We start from the raw sequence: 20007 nt of genomic DNA, 5'->3' as shown, positions 1-20007 counted from the left end.
TTAATCTAATTCAAAGCATTAATTAAATACCGAGTTATTACAATGAAATGTTTGAATTGTTTATGTTTTATTTATCTCAGCGATGTAAGCAAACAATATCTATTTTCATGTGAACAACGTTTCAAAATTACGCCCGGTAAGGGGGTTGAACCCTTGACCTTAGGATTAAAAGTCCCACGCTCTACCGACTGAGCTAACCGGAATGCACAGAATCAATGCTTTGATTTCACGCACGAAGATACTTCAAATGAGTCTATGAGCTGACAATGATTTGTATTTTTATGAGAAAACGTTTAATCTAATTCAAAGCATTAATTAAATACCGAGTTATTACAATGAAATGTTTGATTTGTTTATGTTTTATTTATCTCAGCGATGTAAGCAAACAATATCTATTTTCATGTGAACAACGTTTCAAAATTACGCACGCTAAGGAGGTTGAACCCTTGACCTTAGGATTAAAAGTCCCACGCTCTACCGACTGAGCTAACCGGGCTCTTCAGCATCATGTATTTTCGAACTCGATTGTCCCAAACCTCCATAATAAGTCAATGCTTTGATTTCACGCACGAAGATACTTCAAATGAGTCTATGAGCTGTCAATGATTTGTATTTTTATGAGAAAACGTTTAATCTAATTCAAAGCATTAATTAAATACCGAGTTATTACAATGAAATGATTGAATTGTTTATGTTTTATTTATCTCAGCGATGTAAGCAAACAATATCTATTATCATGTGAACCACGTTTCAAAATTACGCCCGCTAAGGGGGTTAAACCCATGACCTTAGGATTAAAAGTCCCACGCTCTACCGACTGAGCTAACCTGGCTGCTCAGGATCCTGTCTTTTCGTAGTCCATTGTCCCAAATCTCCATAATAAGTCAATGCTTTGATTTCACGCACGAAGATACTTCAAATGAGTCTATGAGCTGACAATGATTTGTATTTTTATGAGAAAACGTTTAATCTAATTCAAAGCATTAATTAAATACCGAGTTACTACAATGAAATGTTTGAATTGTTTATGTTTTATTTATCTCAGCGATGTAAGCAAACAATATCTATTTTCATGTGAATAACGTTTCAAATTTACGCACGCTACGGGGGTTGAACCCTTGACCTTAGGATTAAAAGTCCCACGCTCTACCGACTGAGCTAACCGGGTTCTTCAGGATCATGTATTTTCGAACTCGATTGTCCCAAACCTCCATAATAAGTCAATGCTTTGATTTCACGCACGAAGATACTTCAAATGAGTCTATGAGCTGACAATGATTTGTATTTTTATGAGAAAACGTTTAATCTAATTCAAAGCATTAATTAAATACCGAGTTATTACAATGAAATTATTGAATTGTTTATGTTTTATTTATCTCAGCGATGTGAGAGTGCAACATCTGTTTTTATGGCAACTACGTTTCAAAATTACGCCCGCTAAGGAGGTTGAACGCTTGACCTTAGGATTAAAAGTCCCACGCTCTACCGACTGAGCTAACCGGGCTCTTCAGCATCATGTATTTTCGAACTCGATTGTCCCAAACCTCCATAATAAGTCAATGCTTTGATTTCACGCACGAAGATACTTCAAATGAGTCTATGAGCTGTCAATGATTTGTATTTTTATGAGAAAACGTTTAATCTAATTCAAAGCATTAATTAAATACCGAGTTATTACAATGAAATATTGAATTGTTTATGTTTTATTTATCTCAGCGATGTAAGCAAACAATATCTATTATCATGTGAACCACGTTTCAAAATTACGCCCGCTAAGGGGGTTGAACCCTTGACCTTAGGATTAAAAGTCCCACGCTCTACCGACTGAGCTAACCGGGCTGCTCAGGATCCTGTCTTTTCGTAGTCCATTGTCCCAAATCTCCATAATAAGTCAATGCTTTGATTTCACGCACGAAGATACTTCAAATGAGTCTATGAGCTGACAATGATTTGTATTTTTATGAGAAAACGTTTAATCTAATTCAAAGCATTAATTAAATACCGAGTTATTACAATGAAATGTTTGAATTGTTTATGTTTTATTTATCTCAGCGATGTAAGCAAACAATATCTATTTTCATGTGAACAACGTTTCAAAATTACGCCCGGTTAGGGGGTTGAACCCTTGACCTTAGGATTAAAAGTCCCACGCTCTACCGACTGAGCTAACCGGGATGCACAGAATCAATGCTTAGATTTCACGTACGAAGATACTTCAAATGAGTCTATGAGCTGACAATGATTTGTATTTTTATGAGAAAACGTTTAATCTAATTCAAAGCATTAATTAAATACCGAGTTATTACAATGAAATGTTTGATTTGTTTATGTTTTATTTATCTCAGCGATGTAAGCAAACAATATCTATTTTCATGTGAACAACGTTTCAAAATTACGCACGCTAAGGAGGTTGAACCCTTGACCTTAGGATTAAAAGTCCCACGCTCTACCGACTGAGCTAACCGGACTCTTCAGCATCATGTATTTTCGAACTCGATTGTCCCAAACCTCCATAATAAGTCAATGCTTTGATTTCACGCACGAAGATACTTCAAATGAGTCTATGAGCTGTCAATGATTTGTATTTTTATGAGAAAACGTTTAATCTAATTCAAAGCATTAATTAAATACCGAGTTATTACAATGAAATGATTGAATTGTTTATGTTTTATTTATCTCAGCGATGTAAGCAAACAATATCTATTATCATGTGAACCACGTTTCAAAATTACGCCCGCTAAGGGGGTTGAACCCATGACCTTAGGATTAAAAGTCCCACGCTCTACCGACTGAGCTAACCTGGCTGCTCAGGATCCTGTCTTTTCGTAGTCCATTGTCCCAAATCTCCATAATAAGTCAATGCTTTGATTTCACGCACGAAGATACTTCAAATGAGTCTATGAGCTGACAATGATTTGTATTTTTATGAGAAAACGTTTAATCTAATTCAAAGCATTAATTAAATACCGAGTTACTACAATGAAATGTTTGAATTGTTTATGTTTTATTTATCTCGGCGATGTAAGCAAACAATATCTATTTTCATGTGAATAACGTTTCAAATTTACGCACGCTACGGGGGTTGAACCCTTGACCTTAGGATTAAAAGTCCCACGCTCTACCGACTGAGCTAACCGGGTTCTTCAGGATCATGTATTTTCGAACTCGATTGTCCCAAACCTCCATAATAAGTCAATGCTTTGATTTCACGCACGAAGATACTTCAAATGAGTCTATGAGCTGACAATGATTTGTATTTTTATGAGAAAACGTTTAATCTAATTCAAAGCATTAATTAAATACCGAGTTATTACAATGAAATTATTGAATTGTTTATGTTTTATTTATCTCAGCGATGTGAGAGTGCAACATCTGTTTTTATGGCAACTACGTTTCAAAATTACGCCCGCTAAGGGGGTTGAACCCTTGACCTTAGGATTAAAAGTCCCACGCTCTACCGACTGAGCTAACCGGGCTGCTCAGGATCCTGTCTTTTCGTAGTCCATTGTCCCAAATCTCCATAATAAGTCAATGCTTTGATTTCACGCACGAAGATACTTCAAATGAGTCTATGAGCTGTCAATGATTTGTATTTTTATGAGAAAACGTTCGAATTCAAAGCATTAATTAAATACCGAGTTATTACAATGAAATGTTTGAATTGTTTATGTTTTATTTATCTCAGCGATGTGAGAGAGCAACATCTGTTTTTATGTCAACTACGTTTCAAAATTACGCTCGCTAAGGGGATTGAACCCTTGACCTTAGGATTAAAAGTTCCACGCTCTACCGACTGAGTTAACCGGGCTGCTCAGGATCCTGTCTTTTCGTACTCGATTGTCCCAAACCTCCATAAGAAGTCAATGCTTTGATTTCACGCACGAAGATACTTCAAAGGAGTCTATGAGCTGACAATGATTTGTATTTTTATGAGAAAACGTTTAATCTAATTCAAAGCATTAATTAAATACCGAGTTATTACAATGAAATGTTTGAATTGTTTATGTTTTATTTATCTCAGCGATGTAAGCAAACAATATCTATTTTCATGTGAATAACGTTTCAAAATTACGCCTGCTAAGGGGGTTGAACCCTTGACCTTAGGATTAAAAGTCCCACGCTCTACCGCCAGAGCTAACAGGGCTGTTCAGGATCATGTATTTTCGAACTAGATTGTCCCAAACCTCCATAATAAGTCAAAGCTTTGCTTTCACGCACGAAGATACTTCAAATGAGCTATGAGCTGTCAATGATTTGTATTTTTATGAGAAAACGTTTAATCTAATTCAAAGCATTAATTAAATACCGAGTTATTACAATGAAATGTTTGAATTGTTTATGTTTTATTTATCTCAGCGATGTGAGAAAGCAACATCTGTTTTTATGTCAACTACGTTTCAAAATTACGCTCGCTAAGGGGATTGAACCCTTGACCTTAGGATTAAAAGTCCCACGCTCTACCGACTGAGCTAACCGGGCTGCTCAGGATCCTGTCTTTTCGTACTCGATTGTCCCAAAACTCCATAAGAAGTCAATGCTTTGATTTCACGCACGAAGATACTTCAAAGGAGTCTATGAGCTGACAATGATTTGTATTTTTATGAGAAAACGTTTAATCTAATTCAAAGCATTAATTAAATACCGAATTATTACAATGAAATGTTTGAATTGTTTATGTTTTATTTATCTCAGCGATGTAAGCAAACAATATCTATTTTCATGTGAACAACGTTTCAAAATTACGCCGGTAAGGGGGTTGAACCCTTGACCTAAGGATTAAAAGTCCCAAGCTCTACCGACTGAGCTAACCGGGCTGGTCAGGATCCTGTCTTTTCGTACTCGATTGTCCCAAACCTCCATAATAAATCAATGCTTTGATTTCACGCACGAAGATACTTCAAATGAGTCTATGAGCTGACAATGATTTGTATTTTTATGAGAAAACGTTTAATCTAATTCAAACCATTAATTATATACCGAGTTATTACAATGAAATGTTTGATTTGTTTATGTTTTATTTATCTCAGCGATGTAAGCAAACAATATCTATTTTCATGTGAACAACGTTTCAAAATTACGCACGCTAAAGGGGTTGAACCCTTGACCTTAGGATTAAAAGTCCCACGCTCTACCGACTGAGGTAACCGGGTTCTTCAGGATCATGTCTTTTCGAACTCGATTGTCCCAAACCTCCATAATAAGTCAATGCTTTGATTTCACGCACGAAGATACTTCAAATGAGTCTATGAGCTGTCAATGATTTGTATTTTTATGAGAAAACGTTTAATCTAATTCAAAGCATTAATTAAATACCGAGTTATTACAATGAAATTATTGAACTGTTTATGTTTTATTTATCTCAGCGATGTGAGAGTGCAACATCTGTTTTTATGGCAACTACGTTTCAAAATTACGCCCGCTAAGGGGGTTGAACCCTTGACCTTAGGATTAAAAGTCCCACGCTCTACCGACTGAGCTAACCGGGCTGCTCAGGATCCTGTCTTTTCGTACTCGATTGTCCCAAACCTCCATAATAAGTCAATGCTTTGATTTCACGCACGAAGATACTTCAAATGAGTCTATGAGCTGACAATGATTTGTATTTTTATGAGAAAACGTTTAATCTAAATCAAAGCATTAACTAAATACCGAGTTATTACAATGAAATGTTTGTACTGTTTATGTTTAATTTATCTCAGCGATGTGAGCAAAGAATATCTTTTTTATGTGAACCACGTTTCAAAATTACGCCCGCTAAGAGGGTTGAACCCTTGACCTTAGGATTAAAAGTCCCACGCTCTATCGACTGAGCTAACCGGGCTGCTTAGGATCCTGGCTTTTCGTACTCGATTGTCCCAAATCTTCATTATAAGTCAATGCTTTGATTTCACGCACGAAGATACTTCAAATTAGTCTATGAGCTGATAATGATTTGTATTTTTATGAGAAAACGTTTAATCTAATTCAAAGCATTAATTAAATACCGAGTTATTACAATGAAATGTTTGAATTGTTTATGTTTTATTTATCTCAGCGATGTAAGCAAACAATATCTATTTTCATGTGAACAACGTTTCAAAATTACGCCGGTAAGGGGGTTGAACCCTTGACCTAAGGATTTAAAAGTCCCAATCTCTACCGACTGAGCTAACCGGGCTGCTCAGGATCCTGTCTTTTCGTACTCGATTGTCCCAAACCTCCATAATAAGTCAATGCTTTGATTTCACGCACGAAGATACTTCAAATGAGTCTATGAGCTGACAATGATTTGTATTTTTATGAGAAAACGTTTAATCTAATTCAAAGCATTAATTAAATACCGAGTTATTACAATGAAATCGTTGAATTGTTTTTGTTTTATTTATCTCAGCGATGCGAGCGAATAATATAGTTGTTAGAATGAAATGTTTGAATTGTTTATTTTTCGGACTCTGTCTTTTCGTAGTCGATTGTCCCAAATCTCCATAATAAGTCAATGCTTTGATTTCACGCACGAAGATACTTCAAATGAGTCTATGAGCTGACAATGATTTGTATTTTTATGAGAAAACGTTTAATCTAATTCAAAGCATTAATTAAATACCGAGTTATTACAATGAAATAATGAATTGTTTATGTTTTATTTATCTCAGCTATGTGAGCAAAGAATATTTATTTTTATGTGAACCACGTTTCAAAATTACGCCCGCTAAAGGGGTTGAACCCTTGACCTTAGGATTAAAAATCCCACGCTCTACCGACTGAGCTAACCGGGCTGTTCATGATCATGTATTTTCGAACTCGATTGTCCCAAACCTCCATAATAAGTCAATGCATTGATTTCACGCACGAAGATACTTCAAATGAGTCTATGAGCTGTCAATGATTTATATTTTTATGAGAAAACGTTTAATCTAATTCAAAGCATTAATTAAATACCGAGTTATTACAATGAAATGTTTGAATTGTTTATGTTTTATTTATCTCAGCGATGTGAGAGAGCAACATCTGTTTTTATGTCAACCACGTTTCAAAATTACGCCCGCTAAAGGGGTTGAACCCTTGACCTTAGTATTAAAAGTCCCATGCTCTACAGACTTAGCTAACCGGGCTGCTCAGGATCCTGTTTTTTCGTACTCGATTGTCCCAAACCTCCATAATTAGTCAATGCTTTGATTTCATACACGAAGACACTTCAAATGAGTCTATGAGTTGACAATGATTTGTGTTTTTATGAGAAAACGTTTAATCTAATTCAAAGCATTAATTAAATACCGAGTTATTACAATGAAATATTGAATTGTTTATGTTTTATTTATCTCAGCGATGTGAGCAAAGAATATCTATTTTTATGTGAACCACGTTTCAAAATTACGCCCGCTAAAGGGGTTGAACCCTTGACCTTAGGATTAAAAATCCCACGCTCTACCGACTGAGCTAACCGGGCTGCTCAGGATCCTCACATTTCGTAGTCGATTGTCCCAAATCTCCATAATAAATCAATGCTTTGATTTCACGCACGAAGATACTTCAAATGAGTCTATGAGTTGACAATGATTTGTATTTTTATGAGAAAACGTTTAATCTAATTCAAAGCATTAATTAAATACCGAGTTATTACAATGAAATGTTTGAATTGTTTATGTTTTATTTATCTCAGCGATGTAAGCAAACAATGTCTATTTTCATGTGAACAACGTTTCAAAATTACGGCCGCTAAGGGGGTTGAACCCTTGACCTTAGGATTAAAAGTCCCACGCTCTACCGACTGAGCTTACCGGGCTGCAGAGGATACTGTCTTTTTGTACTCGATTGTCCCAAACCTCCATAATAAGTCAATGCTTTGATTTCACGCACGAAGATACTTCAAATGAGTCTATGAACTGACAATGATTTGTATTTTAATGAGAAAACGTTTAATCTAATTCAAAGCATTAATTAAATACCGAGTTATTACAATGAAATGTTTGAATTGTTTATGTTTTATTTATCTCAGCGATGTAAGCAAACAATATCTATTTTCATGTGAACAACGTTTCAAAATTACGCCCGCTAAGGGGGTTGAACCCTTGACCTTAGGATTAAAAGTCCCACGCTCTACCGACTGAGCTAACCGGCATGCACAGGATCCTGTCTTTTCGTACTCGATTGTCCCAAACCTCCATAATAAGTCAATGCTTTGATTTCACGCACGAAGATACTTCAAATGAGTCTATGAGCTGACAATGATTTGTATTTTTATGAGAAAACGTTTAATCTAATTCAAAGCATTAATTAAATACCGAGTTATTACAATGAAATCGTTGAATTGTTTGTGTTTTATTTATCTCAGCGATGTAAGCAAATAATATCTATTTTCATGTGAACAACGTTTCAAAATTACGCCCGCTAAGGGGGTTGAACCCTTGACCTTAGGATTAAAAGTCCCACGCTCTACCGACTGAGCTAACCGGGCTGCTCAGGATCCTGTCTTTTCGTACTCGATTGTCCCAAACCTCCATAATAAGTCAATGCTTTGATTTCACGCACGAAGATACTTCAAATGAGTCTATGAGCTGACAATGATTTGTATTTTTATGAGAAAACATTCAATCTAATTCAAAGCATTAATTAAATACCGAGTTATTACAATGAAATGTTTGAATTGTTTATGTTTTATTTATCTCAGCGATGTAAGCAAACAATATCTATTTTCATGTGAACAACGTTTCAAAATTACGCCGGTAAGGGGGTTGAACCCTTGACCTAAGGATTAAAAGTCCCAATCTCTACCGACTGAGCTAACCGGGCTGCTCAGGATCCTGTCTTTTCGTAGTCGATTGTCCCAAATCTCCATAATAAGTCAATGCTTTGATTTCACGCACGAAGATACTTCAAATGAGTGTATGAGCTGACAATGATTTGTATTTTCATGAGAAAACGTTTAATCTAATTCAAAGCATTAATTAAATACCGAGTTATTACAATGAAATCGTTGAATTGTTTGTGTTTTATTTATCTCAGCGATGCGAGCGAATAATATCAAGTTATTAGAATGAAATGTTTGAATTGTTTATTTTTCGGACTCTGTCTTTTCGTAGTCGATTGTCCCAAATCTCCATAATAAGTCAATGCTTTGATTTCACGCACGAAGATACTTCAAATGAGTGTATGAGCTGACAATGATTTGTATTTTTATGAGAAAACGTTTAATCTAATTCAAAGCATTAATTAAATACCGAGTTATTACAATGAAATCGTTGAATTGTTTGTGTTTTATTTATCTCAGCGATGCGAGCGAATAATATCAAGTTATTAGAATGAAATGTTTGAATTGTTTATTTTTCGGACTCTGTCCTTTCGTAGTCGATTTTCCCAAAATCTCCATAATAAGTCAATGCTTTGATTTCATGCACGAAGATACTTCAAATGAGTCTATGAGTTGACAATGATTTGTGTTTTTATGAGAAAACGTTTAATCTAATTCAAAGCATTAATTAAATACCGAGTTATTACAATGAAATGTTTGAATTGTTTATGTTTTATTTTTCTCAACGATGTGAGCAAACAATATCTATTTTTATGCGAACCACGTTTCAAAATTACGCCCGCTAAGGGGGTTGAACCCTTGACCTTAAGATTAAAAGTCCCACGCTCTACCGACTGAGCTAACCGGGCTGCACAGGATCCTGTCTTTTCGTATTCGATTGTCCCAAACCTCCATAATAAGTCAATGCTTTGATTTCACGCACGAAGATACTTCAAATGAGTCTATGAGCTGACAATGATTTGTATTTTTATGAGAAAACGTTTAATCTAATTCAAAGCATTAATTAAATACCGAGTTATTACAATGAAATATTGAATTGTTTATGTTTTATTTATCTCAGCGATGTGAGATACATCTGTGAGCAACATCTGTTTTTATGTCAACTACGTCGCAAAATCACGCCCGCTAAGGGGGTTGAACCCTTGAGCTTAGGATAAAATGTCCCACGCTCTACCGACTGAGCTAACCGGGCTGCTCAGCATCCTGTCTTTTCGTACTCGATTGTCCCAAACCTCCATAATAAGTCAATGCGTTGATTTCACGCAAGAAGATACTTCAAATGAGTCTATGAGCTGACAATGATTTGTATTTTTATGAGAAAACGTTTAATCTTATTCAAAGCATTAATTAAATACCGAGTTATTACAATGAAATATTGAATTGTTTATGTTTTATTTATCTCAGCGATGTGAGCAAAGAATATCTATTTTTATGTGTACCACGTTTCAAAATTACGCCCACTAAGAGGGTTGAACCATTGACCTTAGGATTAAAAGTCCCACGCTCTACCGACTGAGCTAACCAGGCTGCTCTGGATCCTGTCTTTTCGTACTCGATTGTCCCAAACCTCCATAATAAGTCAATGCTTTGATTTCACGCACGAAAATAATTCAAATGAGTCTATGAGCTGACAATGATTTGTATTTTTATGAGAAAACGTTTAATCTAATTCAAAGCATTAATTAAATACCGAGTTATTACAATGAAATCGTTGAATTGTTTGTGTTTTATTTATCGCAGCGATGCGAGCGAATAATATCAAGTTATTAGAGTGAAATGTTTGAATTGTTCATTTTTCTGACTCTGTCTTTTCGTAGTCGATTGTCCCAAATCTCCATAATAAGTCAATGCTTTGATTTCACGCACGAAGATACTTCAAATGTGTCTATGAGCTGACAATGATTTGTATTTTTATGAGAAAACGTTTAATCTATTTCAAAGCATTAATTAAATACCGAGTTATTACAATGAAATATTGAATTGTTTATGTTTTATTAATCTCAGCTATATGAGCAAAGAATATTTATTTTTATGTGAACCACGTTTCAAAATTTCGCCCGCTAAAGGGGTTGAACCCTTGACCTTAGTATTAAAAATCCCACGCTCTACCGACTGAGCTAACCGGGCTGCTCAGGATCCTGTCTTTTCGTACTCGATTGTCCCAAACCTCCATAATAAGTCAATGCTTTGATTTCACGCACGAAGATACTTCAAATGAGTCTATGAGCTGACTATGATTTGTATTTTTATGAGAAAACGTTTAATCTAATGCAAAGCATTAATTAAATACCGAGTTATTACAATGAAATCGTTGAATTGTTTGTGTTTTATTTATCTCAGCTATGCGAGCGAATAATATCAAGTTATTAGAATGAAATGTTTGAATTGTTTATTTTTCGGACTCTGTCTTTTCGTAGTCGATTGTCCCAAATCTCCATAATAAGTCAATGCTTTGACTTCACGCACGAAGATACTTCAAATGAGTCTATGAGTTGACAATGATTTGTATTTTTATGAGAAAACGTTTAATCTAATTCAAGGCATTAATTAAATACCGAGTTATTACAATGAAATATTGAATTGTTTATGTTTTATTTATCTCAGCGATGTGAGCAAACAATATCTATTTTCATGTGAACCACGTTTCAAAATTACGCCCGCTGAGGGGGTTGAACCCTTGACCTTAGGATTAAAAGTTCCACGCTCTACCGACTGAGCTAACCGGGCTGCTCAGGATCCTGTTTTTTCGTACTCGATTGTCCCAAACCTCCATAATAAGTCAATGCTTTGATTTCATACACGAAGATACTTCAAATGAGTCTATGAGTTGACAATGATTTGTGTTTTTATGAGAAAACGTTTAATCTAATTCAAAGCATTAATTAAATACCGAGTTATTACAATGAAATATTGAATTGTTTATGTTTTATTTATCTCAGCTATGTGAGCAAAGAATATCTATTTTTATGTGAACCACGTTTCAAAATTACGCCCGCTAAAGGGGTTGAACCCTTGACCTTAGGATTAAAAGTCCCACGCTCTACCGACTGAGCTAACCGGGCTGCAGAGGATACTGTCTTTTCGTACTCGATTGTCCCAAACCTCCATAATAAGTCAATGCTTTGATTTCACGCACGAAGATACTTCAAATGAGTCTATGAGCTGACAATGATTTGTATTTTTTTGAGAAAACGTGTAATCTAATTCAAAGCATTGATTAAATACCGAGTTATTACAATGAAATGTTTGAATTGTTTATGTTTTATTTATCTCAGCGATGTAAGCAAACAATATCTATTTTCATGTGAACAACGTTTCAAAATTACGCCCGCTAAGGGGGTTGAACCCTTGACCTTAGGATTAAAAGTCCCACGCTCTACCGACTGAGCTAACCGGCATGCACAGGATCCTGTCTTTTCGTACTCGATTGTCCCAAACCTCCATAATAAGTCAATGCTTTGATTTCACGCACGAAGATACTTCAAATGAGTCTATGAGCTGACAATGATTTGTATTTTTATGAGAAAACGTTTAATCTAATTCAAAGCATTAATTAAATACCGAGTTATTACAATGAAATCGTTGAATTGTTTGTGTTTTATTTATCTCAGCGATGTAAGCAAATAATATCTATTTTCATGTGAACAACGTTTCAAAATTACGCCCGCTAAGGGGGTTGAACCCTTGACCTTAGGATTAAAAGTCCCACGCTCTACCGACTGAGCTAACCGGGCTGCTCAGGATCCTGTCTTTTCGTACTCGATTGTCCCAAACCTCCATAATAAGTCAATGCTTTGATTTCACGCACGAAGATACTTCAAATGAGTCTATGAGCTGACAATGATTTGTATTTTTATGAGAAAACATTCAATCTAATTCAAAGCATTAATTAAATACCGAGTTATTACAATGAAATGTTTGAATTGTTTATGTTTTATTTATCTCAGCGATGTAAGCAAACAATATCTATTTTCATGTGAACAACGTTTCAAAATTACGCCGGTAAGGGGGTTGAACCCTTGACCTAAGGATTAAAAGTCCCAATCTCTACCGACTGAGCTAACCGGGCTGCTCAGGATCCTGTCTTTTCGTAGTCGATTGTCCCAAATCTCCATAATAAGTCAATGCTTTGATTTCACGCACGAAGATACTTCAAATGAGTGTATGAGCTGACAATGATTTGTATTTTCATGAGAAAACGTTTAATCTAATTCAAAGCATTAATTAAATACCGAGTTATTACAATGAAATCGTTGAATTGTTTGTGTTTTATTTATCTCAGCGATGCGAGCGAATAATATCAAGTTATTAGAATGAAATGTTTGAATTGTTTATTTTTCGGACTCTGTCTTTTCGTAGTCGATTGTCCCAAATCTCCATAATAAGTCAATGCTTTGATTTCACGCACGAAGATACTTCAAATGAGTGTATGAGCTGACAATGATTTGTATTTTTATGAGAAAACGTTTAATCTAATTCAAAGCATTAATTAAATACCGAGTTATTACAATGAAATCGTTGAATTGTTTGTGTTTTATTTATCTCAGCGATGCGAGCGAATAATATCAAGTTATTAGAATGAAATGTTTGAATTGTTTATTTTTCGGACTCTGTCCTTTCGTAGTCGATTTTCCCAAAATCTCCATAATAAGTCAATGCTTTGATTTCATGCACGAAGATACTTCAAATGAGTCTATGAGTTGACAATGATTTGTGTTTTTATGAGAAAACGTTTAATCTAATTCAAAGCATTAATTAAATACCGAGTTATTACAATGAAATGTTTGAATTGTTTATGTTTTATTTTTCTCAACGATGTGAGCAAACAATATCTATTTTTATGCGAACCACGTTTCAAAATTACGCCCGCTAAGGGGGTTGAACCCTTGACCTTAAGATTAAAAGTCCCACGCTCTACCGACTGAGCTAACCGGGCTGCACAGGATCCTGTCTTTTCGTATTCGATTGTCCCAAACCTCCATAATAAGTCAATGCTTTGATTTCACGCACGAAGATACTTCAAATGAGTCTATGAGCTGACAATGATTTGTATTTTTTGAGAAAACGTTTAATCTAATTCAAAGCATTAATTAAATACCGAGTTATTACAATGAAATATTGAATTGTTTATGTTTTATTTATCTCAGCGATGTGAGATACATCTGTGAGCAACATCTGTTTTTATGTCAACTACGTCGCAAAATCACGCCCGCTAAGGGGGTTGAACCCTTGAGCTTAGGATAAAATGTCCCACGCTCTACCGACTGAGCTAACCGGGCTGCTCAGCATCCTGTCTTTTCGTACTCGATTGTCCCAAACCTCCATAATAAGTCAATGCGTTGATTTCACGCAAGAAGATACTTCAAATGAGTCTATGAGCTGACAATGATTTGTATTTTTATGAGAAAACGTTTAATCTTATTCAAAGCATTAATTAAATACCGAGTTATTACAATGAAATATTGAATTGTTTATGTTTTATTTATCTCAGCGATGTGAGCAAAGAATATCTATTTTTATGTGTACCACGTTTCAAAATTACGCCCACTAAGAGGGTTGAACCATTGACCTTAGGATTAAAAGTCCCACGCTCTACCGACTGAGCTAACCAGGCTGCTCTGGATCCTGTCTTTTCGTACTCGATTGTCCCAAACCTCCATAATAAGTCAATGCTTTGATTTCACGCACGAAAATAATTCAAATGAGTCTATGAGCTGACAATGATTTGTATTTTTATGAGAAAACGTTTAATCTAATTCAAAGCATTAATTAAATACCGAGTTATTACAATGAAATCGTTGAATTGTTTGTGTTTTATTTATCGCAGCGATGCGAGCGAATAATATCAAGTTATTAGAGTGAAATGTTTGAATTGTTCATTTTTCTGACTCTGTCTTTTCGTAGTCGATTGTCCCAAATCTCCATAATAAGTCAATGCTTTGATTTCACGCACGAAGATACTTCAAATGTGTCTATGAGCTGACAATGATTTGTATTTTTATGAGAAAACGTTTAATCTATTTCAAAGCATTAATTAAATACCGAGTTATTACAATGAAATATTGAATTGTTTATGTTTTATTAATCTCAGCTATATGAGCAAAGAATATTTATTTTTATGTGAACCACGTTTCAAAATTTCGCCCGCTAAAGGGGTTGAACCCTTGACCTTAGTATTAAAAATCCCACGCTCTACCGACTGAGCTAACCGGGCTGCTCAGGATCCTGTCTTTTCGTACTCGATTGTCCCAAACCTCCATAATAAGTCAATGCTTTGATTTCACGCACGAAGATACTTCAAATGAGTCTATGAGCTGACAATGATTTGTATTTTTATGAGAAAACGTTTAATCTAATTCAAAGCATTAATTAAATACCGAGTTATTACAATGAAATCGTTGAATTGTTTGTGTTTTATTTATCTCAGCTATGCGAGCGAATAATATCAAGTTATTAGAATGAAATGTTTGAATTGTTTATTTTTCGGACTCTGTCTTTTCGTAGTCGATTGTCCCAAATCTCCATAATAAGTCAATGCTTTGACTTCACGCACGAAGATACTTCAAATGAGTCTATGAGTTGACAATGATTTGTATTTTTATGAGAAAACGTTTAATCTAATTCAAGGCATTAATTAAATACCGAGTTATTACAATGAAATATTGAATTGTTTATGTTTTATTTATCTCAGCGATGTGAGCAAACAATATCTATTTTCATGTGAACCACGTTTCAAAATTACGCCCGCTGAGGGGGTTGAACCCTTGACCTTAGGATTAAAAGTTCCACGCTCTACCGACTGAGCTAACCGGGCTGCTCAGGATCCTGTTTTTTCGTACTCGATTGTCCCAAACCTCCATAATAAGTCAATGCTTTGATTTCATACACGAAGATACTTCAAATGAGTCTATGAGTTGACAATGATTTGTGTTTTTATGAGAAAACGTTTAATCTAATTCAAAGCATTAATTAAATACCGAGTTATTACAATGAAATATTGAATTGTTTATGTTTTATTTATCTCAGCTATGTGAGCAAAGAATATCTATTTTTATGTGAACCACGTTTCAAAATTACGCCCGCTAAAGGGGTTGAACCCTTGACCTTAGGATTAAAAGTCCCACGCTCTACCGACTGAGCTAACCGGGCTGCAGAGGATACTGTCTTTTCGTACTCGATTGTCCCAAACCTCCATAATAAGTCAATGCTTTGATTTCACGCACGAAGATACTTCAAATGAGTCTATGAGCTGACAATGATTTGTATTTTTATGAGAAAACGTTTAATCTAATTCAAAGCAATTATTAAATACCGAGTTATTACAATGAAATCGTTGAATTGTTTGTGTTTTATTTATCTCAGCGATGAGAGCGAATAATATCAAGTTATTAGAATGAAATGTTTGAATTGTTTATTTTTCGGACTCTGTCTTTTCGTAGTCGATTGTCCCAAATCTCCATAATAAGTCAATGCTTTGATTTCACGCACGAAGATACTTCAAATGAGTGTATGAGCTGACAATGATTTGTATTTTTATGAGAAAACGTTTAATCTAATTCAAAGCATTAATTAAATACCGAGTTATTACAATGAAATCGTTGAATTGTTTGTGTTTTATTTATCTCAGCGATGCGAGCGAATAATATCAAGTTATTAGAATGAAATGTTTGAATTGCTTATTTTTCGGACTCTGTCTTTTCGTAGTCGATTGTCCCAAACCTCCATAATAAGTCAATGCTTTGATTTCACGCACGAAGATACTTCAAATGAGTCTATGAGCTGACAATGATTTGTATTTTTATGAGAAAACGTTTAATCTAATTCAAAGCAATTATTAAATACCGAGTTATTACAATGAAATCGTTGAATTGTTTGTGTTTTATTTATCTCAGCGATGCGAGCGAATAATATCAAGTTATTAGAATGAAATGTTTGAATTGTTTATTTTTCGGACTCTGTCTTTTCGTAGTCGATTGTCCCAAATCTCCATAAGTCAATGCTTTGATTTCACGCACGAAGATACTTCAAATGAGTGTATGAGCTGACAATGATTTGTATTTTTATGAGAAAACGTTTAATCTAATTCAAAGCATTAATTAAATACCGAGTTATTACAATGAAATCGTTGAATTGTTTGTGTTTTATTTATCTCAGCGATGCGAGCGAATAATATCAAGTTATTAGAATGAAATGTTTGAATTGTTTATTTTTCGGACTCTGTCCTTTCGTAGTCGATTTTCCCAAAATCTCCATAATAAGTCAATGCTTTGATTTCACGCACGAAGATACTTCAAATGAGTCTATGAGCTGACAATGATTTGTATTTTTATGAGAAAACGTTTAATCTAATTCAAAGCATTAATTAAATACCGAGTTATTACAATGAAATATTGAATTGTTTATGTTTTATTTATCTCAGCGATGTGAGATACATCTGTGAGCAACATCTGTTTTTATGTCAACTACGTCGCAAAATCACGCCCGCTAAGGGGGTTGAACCCTTGACCTTAGGATTAAAAGTCCCACGCTCTACCGACTGAGCTAACCAGGCTGCTCTGGATCCTGTCTTTTCGTACTCGATTGTCCCAAACCTCCATAATAAGTCAATGCTTTGATTTCACGCACGAAAATACTTCAAATGAGTCTATGAGCTGACAATGATTTGTATTTTTATGAGAAAACGTTTAATCTAATTCAAAGCATTAATTAAATACCGAGTTATTACAATGAAATCGTTGAATTGTTTGTGTTTTATTTATCTCAGCGATGCGAGCGAATAATATCAAGTTATTAGAATGAAATGTTTGAATTGTTCATGTTTCGCACTCTGTCTTTTCGTAGTCGATTGTCCCAAATTTCCATAATAAGTCAATGCTTTGATTTCACGCACGAAGATACTTCAAATGAGTCTATGAGCTGACAATGATTTGTATTTTCATGAGAAAACGTTTAATCTAATTCAAAGCATTAATTAAATACCGAGTTATTACAATGAAATGTTTGAATTGTTTATGTTTTATTTATCTCAGCGATGTAAGCAAACAATATCTATTTTCATGTGAACAACATTTCAAAATTACGCCCGCTAAGGGGGTTGAACCCTCAACCTTATGATTAAAAGTCCCACGCTCTACCGACTGAGCTAACCGGGCTGCTCAGGATCCTGTCTTTTCGTAGTCGATTGTCCCAAACCTCCATAATAAGTCAATGCTTTGATTTCACGCACGAAGATACTTCAAATGAGTCTATGAGCTGACAATGATTTGTATTTTTATGAGAAAACGTTTAATCTAATTCAAAGCAATTATTAAATACCGAGTTATTACAATGAAATCGTTGTACTGTTTATGTTTTATTTATCTCAGCGATGTGAGCAAAGAATATCTTTTTTATGTGAACCACGTTTCAAAATTACGCCCGCTAAAGGGGTTGAACCCTTGACCTTAGGATTAAAAGACCCACGCTCTATCGACTGAGCTAACCGGGCTGTTCAGGATCATGCATTTTCGAACTCGATTGTCCCAAACCTCCATAATAAGTCAATGCTTTGATTTCACGCACGAAGATACTTCAAATGAGTCTATGAGCTATCAATGATTTGTATTTTTATGAGAAAACGTTTAATCTAATTCAAAGCATTAATTAAATACCGAGTTATTACAATGAAATGTTTGAATTGTTTATGTTTTATTTATCTCAGCGATGCGAGAGAGCAACATCTGTTTTTATGTCAACTACGTTTCAAAATTACGCCCGCTAAGGGCGTTGAACCCTTGACCTTAGGATTAAAAGTCCCACGCTCTATCGACTGGGCTAACCGGGCTGCTCAGGATCCTGTCTTTTCGTACTCGATTGTCCCAAATCTTCATTATAAGTCAATGCTTTGATTTCACGCACGAAGATACTTCAAATTAGTCTATGAGCTGACAATGATTTGTATTTTGATGAGAAAACGTTTAATCTAATTCAAAGCATTAATTAAATACCGAGTTATTACAATGAAATATTTGAATTGTTTATGTTTTATTTATCTCAGCGATGTAAGCAAACAATATTTATTTTCATGTGAACAACATTTCAAAATTACGCCCGCTAAGGGGGTTGAACCCTTAACCTTAGGATTAAAAGTACCACGCTCTACCGACTGAGCTAACCGGGCTGCTCAGGATCCTGTCTTTTCGTAGTCGATTGTCCCAAACCTCCATAATAAGTCAATGCTTTGATTTCACGCACCAAGATACTTCAAATGAGTTTGTGAGCTGACAATGATTTGTATTTTTATGAGAAAACGTTTAATCTAATTCAAAGCATTAATGAAATACCGAGTTATTACAATGAAATGTTTGTACTGTTTATGTTTTATTTATCTCAGCGATGTGAGCAAAGAATATCTTTTTTATGTGAACCACGTTTCAAAATTACGCCCGCTAAAGGGGTTGAACCCTTGACCTTAGGATTAAAAGACCCACGCTCTATCGACTGAGCTAACCGGGCTGTTCAGGATCATGCATTTTCGAACTCGATTGTCCCAAACCTCCATAATAAGTCAATGCTTTGATTTCACGCACGAAGATACTTCAAATGAGTCTATGAGCTATCAATGATTTGTATTTTTATGAGAAAACGTTTAATCTAATTCGAAGCATTAATTAAATACCGAGTTATTACAATGAAATGTTTGAATTGTTTATGTTTTATTTATCTCAGCGATGCGAGAGAGCAACTTCTGTTTTTATGTCAACTACGTTTCAAAATTACGCCCGCTAAGGGCGTTGAACCCTTGACCTTAGGATTAAAAGTCCCACGCTCTATCGACTGGGCTAACCGGGCTGCTCAGGATCCTGTCTTTTCGTACTCGATTGTCCCAAATCTTCATTATAAGTCAATGCTTTGATTTCACGCACGAAGATACTTCAAATTAGTCTATGAGCAGACAATGATTTGTATTTTGATGAGAAAACGTTTAATCTAATTCAAAGCATTAATTAAATACCGAGTTATTACAATGAAATATTTGAATTGTTTATGTTTTATTTATCTCAGCGATGTAAGCAAACAATATTTATTTTCATGTGAACAACATTTCAAAATTACGCCCGCTAAGGGGGTTGAACCCTTAACCTTAGGATTAAAAGTACCACGCTCTACCGACTGAGCTAACCGGGCTGCTCAGGATCCTGTCTTTTCGTAGTCGATTGTCCCAAACCTCCATAATAAGT

At 35.1% G+C, this 20007-nt stretch overlaps 6 non-coding genes across 6 annotated transcripts; all 6 read right to left on the bottom strand.

Annotated features, from left to right (window-relative positions):
- Positions 1–1766: 1766 nt before the first annotated feature.
- TRNAK-UUU (transfer RNA lysine (anticodon UUU)) lies at positions 1767–1839 on the bottom strand. Its single transcript has one exon. It is a non-coding gene; the product is annotated as a tRNA-Lys (tRNA).
- Positions 1840–3403: 1564 nt separating this feature from the next.
- On the bottom strand, positions 3404–3476 carry TRNAK-UUU (transfer RNA lysine (anticodon UUU)). The gene has a single exon. It is a non-coding gene; the product is annotated as a tRNA-Lys (tRNA).
- Positions 3477–5413: 1937 nt separating this feature from the next.
- Positions 5414–5486, bottom strand: TRNAK-UUU (transfer RNA lysine (anticodon UUU)). Its single transcript has one exon. It is a non-coding gene; the product is annotated as a tRNA-Lys (tRNA).
- A 2875-nt stretch (positions 5487–8361) lies between these two features.
- Positions 8362–8434, bottom strand: TRNAK-UUU (transfer RNA lysine (anticodon UUU)). Its single transcript has one exon. It is a non-coding gene; the product is annotated as a tRNA-Lys (tRNA).
- Positions 8435–12449: 4015 nt separating this feature from the next.
- On the bottom strand, positions 12450–12522 carry TRNAK-UUU (transfer RNA lysine (anticodon UUU)). Its single transcript has one exon. It is a non-coding gene; the product is annotated as a tRNA-Lys (tRNA).
- Positions 12523–17266: 4744 nt separating this feature from the next.
- TRNAK-UUU (transfer RNA lysine (anticodon UUU)) lies at positions 17267–17339 on the bottom strand. Its single transcript has one exon. It is a non-coding gene; the product is annotated as a tRNA-Lys (tRNA).
- Between the last annotated feature and the right edge of the window lie 2668 nt (positions 17340–20007).

The sequence above is a fragment of the Saccoglossus kowalevskii genome, chromosome 17 (assembly GCF_978046115.1).
Source record: "Saccoglossus kowalevskii chromosome 17, keSacKowa6.1, whole genome shotgun sequence".
Lineage (NCBI taxonomy): Eukaryota > Metazoa > Hemichordata > Enteropneusta > Harrimaniidae > Saccoglossus > Saccoglossus kowalevskii.
Note: the sequence above shows the minus strand (reverse complement) of the source record. Positions and strands in the feature narration are given on the sequence as shown.